This window comes from Adiantum capillus-veneris, chromosome 3 (genome assembly GCF_014529385.1).
Source record: "Adiantum capillus-veneris isolate H3 chromosome 3, ASM1452938v2, whole genome shotgun sequence".
Lineage (NCBI taxonomy): Eukaryota > Viridiplantae > Streptophyta > Polypodiopsida > Polypodiales > Pteridaceae > Adiantum > Adiantum capillus-veneris.
This window is the reverse complement of record NC_140933.1, coordinates 84,934,884-84,940,378: the sequence shown is the minus strand read 5'-3', so window position 1 is coordinate 84,940,378 and position 5,495 is coordinate 84,934,884.

Here is a 5,495-nt window from a genome sequence, read left to right as displayed (position 1 = left end):
GTGGAATGCTTGGCGTTGTCGCGTAGCTCTCCTCGAGCCTACAACAATGGTGCAGTCGGATCTCCAATGCGTTGAGCGAGCTGGGCGTAGCGAGAGGATGAAGCTCACGCTCACTCTCTTTCTCTCTCACACACAGTAGAGGGCAGCGCTAAAGTTTGATTATGATTAAAAGTCCTCTTTACAAAATGACCTAGGTACCTTATATACTAAGGCTACCTTAGGTTTAACCAAAAATGGGGTTGAAAGCGTCAAATGGCTTTGTATTTACAATCTGGAAGTGCCATTGCACCCGAGCTTCTGAAACTAGAATAACTACTCATTACAAATGACGTTTATAGCCATAATCTGCAGCATTTCATAACTCGCAAAAGATAAGACTTTGGTACGAAACTTGAGTTATGTTGTGTTGTTGACCCAGCGGTCAACAGTATCCATTCTTAGAACATTATTCCACAGATGAAACAAATATATGTGTGTGTGTGTGTGTGTGTGTGTTTAAGTATGAAAAATCCCCTCGTAATTGAACCATACTTAGACAATTGTATTAAATAACAATATTTTAAAACAAGATGTCATAAACCTCAATTATCATGTCATATACACCAATACAACATTCTGTATCTAATGGATAATACAATCATTTAGATCAAAAATTTGATCTTTGATCACTACAGTATAATATCTTATGTGCCCATCCTTTGGGATGAGCTTCCACTAAATTTACATGTAGAAGGATCCAACTGGTACATTAGCTGGTGCATTGGACAACCTTCCGTTACTTCTTCAATTTCTGTTGTAATCCCAAGGAAAGAATCTCTTACCTGCCACCATCCAAGAACACAAGCACGTCAGTACTAGCATTACTTGGGAAAACAGGTGTCAATGACCCCTTCCCCTTGTTATCGGTGTCCAAAATTACAAAGAAACTAACATCCTAGCAGAGATTTTTTTTTATTAAAAAAAAGGTGAAATTTTGTGCAGCATTTCTTCTGTAAAATGGACAATTTCTCAAAAATCCATTCGATGCCATCTCTGTTGAGACCCTCACATGAGGTTTAAGGCTTCTAGCAACCAATCTAAAGCTAATTAAAAAGTAGTAAATGCGTTATTTTCATGTCAAAAACCATCAAGCTAAGCCTCAATTCAAACTGCTAAAGTTAACCATTACACATAGTAAGTGTAACCAGTCAATATGTTTTTTTAAGTTGTTTACTGAGGCTCAGTTTTCCAAACCCCAATTCACAAGAATGCCCTGCAAACATTTCATCAATACCAATATGCAGTCAATATGTTTTTTCAAGTTGTTAACTGAGGCTCGATTTTCCAAACCCCAATCATCCCAATTGATAAGAATGCTCTGCAAACATTTCATCAATATCAATATGCCATAAATATCATCATGACTTGGCTTTAATTATATACCGATATCAATAACAAAGCCACAAACCAATACTTTACCATATATATTATCAAAAGAGACATGTATGTGGATCCAAACAACCACCCAAAAGCTAGCCTCTTTCCACCTCACGAAAGAGCTCAGCCATAAAAGAGACCATCAGAAAGTTCAACCAAAAAATCTTCGAGAGTCATAACAATGCCTTCCTGCACTCCGGATCTGCTTCTTTCATATACTCAAGAATAGGACATGCGTATAGGATGGTCCTCTCGATAACCATCACTCATATAGCATCCACATGTTGAACGTGCGACCGTCCTCATTATTTTAAGGTTAATAAACATTCAAAATTTTGGCAACATTTCCTTTGTATATGCTCAATGATTTCAAAAAATCCAGTCAATGTCATCTCCCATGAGACCCTCACATGAGGTTGTATGCAAAACAGAACTAACACTCATTTCCACAGCCAAAGGTTGGTTTTTCTTTTTGTTTTAACCAGCCTTGATACATTCACGTCAATGAATTAGTCTGGTTTACCACCCGATCTCTATATGAATTGCATGACATGAGAAAAAACCACATTTATCATTAAGTTCCAGCTGATTAGTTGTCCAAACACTCCTCTTGTACACTTTCTCCAAATCTTGAGCCGACAAAGTAATGTTTAAAGAAACTCTAACCACGTACTAACTAGGTACAGAAGGCCAAGGACTTCATGTCCCAACAACCTAGTAATAACAATATGCAACCTGATAGAAACGGTCGGCAAGTTGAAAAGCGAACTCACATCAGTGAATAGAAAATCTAGAAACTTCAAATTATGCTAAGTAAAAAACCTGGAAATGGACACTACTACTTGCAGTTTTCAAATGTTTTTCTTTCCGACAACTTATTACTTATCAAAAACCCAAAATATACTGAGTAGGTGAAATTGCACCTACCTTTATGTCGATATTTTTCCTTTCCGAAATAGACCAGGTTTAGTTGAAAAAACTTTGGATGTCGATTGCCCCCGTAGACGTACAATCCGTCCATCTTGTTGTGTGTTTGAGAGGCGATGAAAGCCAACATGGAGAAGTAATCAACTGGCACAAGCCATGCTGCCATGTTGTGTGACAAATTGCCGAAAACGCCATGGGCATGTGAGGCAGATTGCATAAGGTCCAATGCTTCGCAACTAGAGCACCATAGTCCATCTATCATGAGTAGTAACCCGCAGCAGAGCAATAGCAGAAGAGGAGATTCACCGAGGTATCGTCAAAAGTGTCTGCGATTGAGTAACTTTGCAGGAGAGCTCCATGCAAATGGTATGTGTGTGTGTGTGTGTGTGTGTGTGTGTGTGTGTGTGTGTGTGTGTGAGAGAGAGAGAGAGAGAGAGAGAGAGAGAGAGAGAGAGAGATCCCGGGTGTGTCTGGTTGCGTTCGCCTGTGTTAGCTCGCGGGGAAGTACCAAGCAAGAAGGGTGTGTGGCAATGCAGAATAATAAGCACATCTCAATTCCAGAAATAGAGGGGTCATTTTTATGCACCCATACCTATAGTGGTTGACTTCATTATGAACCTCCACATTATGTGAGTTGTCTCATTCAAGTACACCGCCAGTTCAAGGCTCCAACTAATCCAAACAAGACCAGCTGTGAGGTGTGTTCCCTTAGGGTTCTAGGGTTTATCAAGCAAGGGAGAAGACTTGTGGAAAGAGCAATTCCAAGAAGCAGTGTATTGATTCCGTGAGAATGGAAAAAGTCTCGAAGAAGGGAAAGGTCCATTCTCTAAAGATAGAGACAATCAAAGAGTGCCAGAGACTCTGCACATATTTGTACAAATCTTTCCTCGAGTGAGTGGGTGCTCGGAACTTTACTGACTTTGTGTGTGTACTGCACACCATTGAGAAGGGCAGGCAACACCAGGATGTATCACCAAGCCAAGGGATCCGACAAGGTCTTCCAGAATTCCGTCATGGCGTAGATATAGGAATCGACACTATCAGCTCATATAGTGAGCCAAAGGTCGTGACTGGATAAGGGCCAAAATAGAGAATAGTATCTATATCTAATAAGCAAGGGTGTGTGTGGGTGTGGTATACATCTGGTAGAGATTTGGTACCATGAGCATTTACATGTGGTCGTCTCTACCGACTCTGTGAAACTTTTCTAGAGAGTAGCAGCTCTAGGTTAGCACACCAAAGAGGGAAATTGTCTACCAAGGGTTAGCCAACGACTTGTCAGCTAGATAAGTGTGTGTGTGTGTGCACTTTCCATAGATAGGTCGAAAGCAAAGCGAGGATGATTTGTACAAGATTAACAAGGAAGGGAGGAGACATGTGTTAGCATAATCATTGAGTTGCACTACATGTCATCACTTGTCATTTGTCCATGAACTAGCATTTTTTCTAGGAAGTTTTGGCAAGTGGGGATGAGAAATAAGAGAGGGCTAGATTTTCTCTCCCTTTATCCCTCATTATAACACTCTCAAGTGCCCCTTGTGGCAAAGCAAGTCCTCTCTCTCTCTCTCTCTCTCTCTCTCTCTCTCTCTCTCTCTCTCTCTCTTCTCTCTCTCTCTCTCTCTCTCTCTCTCTCTCTCTCTCTCTCTCTCTCTACACACACACACACACAAATATATATATATATAAAATATATTTATTTATTTATTTACATGGGAGCTCAAGAGACAATTTTTATGTTCAAGCTCCATAATATGGATGAAAATCCAAGCATTAGAGTTCTTCTTCTTCTTCTCTATTATTCTAGCTATGCTAAAAGCTTCCTCATGGAGTAAGAATATACAGAATACTACTTCTTTGCTTACTTTTTTCACCCTCATCTACCTCCATCCCCGTAGTTCATTCTCCTAGCTGGGGTGTTTAGGGCCTAGAAAGGAGGCTTACACCATTGAATCATGAATCTCATCATCTTCTTGGTTCACAAAAATCTCCACAAGAGCACAAACTTGTATTGTTATCAAAGGTCCCATTGAGAAAATCATAATACAAAGTCCTTTTGGAGGGGGGACCGACTCCAAGAAAATCCAATCCTCAACTAGTTCTTAATCCACTTCTTCATTGGAATAGAGAGTTCATATCAAGACACTATAGTAGATGGTGTTCAAATATCTCAGAATTAGTGGGTGTTTGATGAGGTGTCTAAAGTAATCTACTCAGGTAGGATTAGACCGTTGGGTGTAGGCCCTAGTTTTAGAGGGCCAGAAGATGTTATATATTTTGATCCTATATCCAACCCACCCATAGTCCACAAGAATCTACTACAGGGTTGTTTCACTCTTGTACATAGTAGGACCTTCATGTATTGTATCAACTCTTGTACCCACTACGGTTTTCATGGGTATGCTATAAGTTGTTTTGTTTATGGTTTGAAATTTTTCTTCATTTAGTGTGTGAAATGTTTGAGTATGAGATGAACTTGAAAGCTTAAACAAGATAGACCCTCATTTAGTAATAAATTCCACTATTTGATCTCAGGGTAATACTCGCACAAATAGCATTTACATAGTTACGCAAGAAAAGAAACTATTACTAAAGCTAGTCCAACTCTCCATCTTCAAGGGAGAAGGACCCAACCTCGAGCGTGATGTTGAAGCATGGCTGGATGCCATGGATGACTACTTTCTTGCAGTAGTAGGGATTTCTCAGGAGAATCAAGAAATTCTAGGTATGTTCCTCCTCAGTGGAGATGCTAAACTCTGGCGAAAACAACATTGTAGAGACAATCCCACCGGTAACCCATCTTGGGGGAAGATGAAGCAGGCAATGAAAGAATGTTATCTCCCTCTTGCACATCACGCTATTAAGATGAATGAATTCTTTGGCTTACGCCAATTAGGGATATCACTGGAGGAGTACTACACCAAATTTGTGTCCTAACAATGATATGCTCCTCAAATGACAATGGAGCAGTAGATTGTGCATTTTTGTGAAGGTCTCAACAAACCCTTGAGTTCACGCTGTTGGGTGCATTTTTGACACCCCATTTTTTTGTAAATTTGAACATATAGACATGACTCTTGATGTCAAAAGGGTGTGTGGACTTTGGTTTGTGGGTTTTTTATCTTGCTTTAGCAAGCACATGTACATGCATGGCA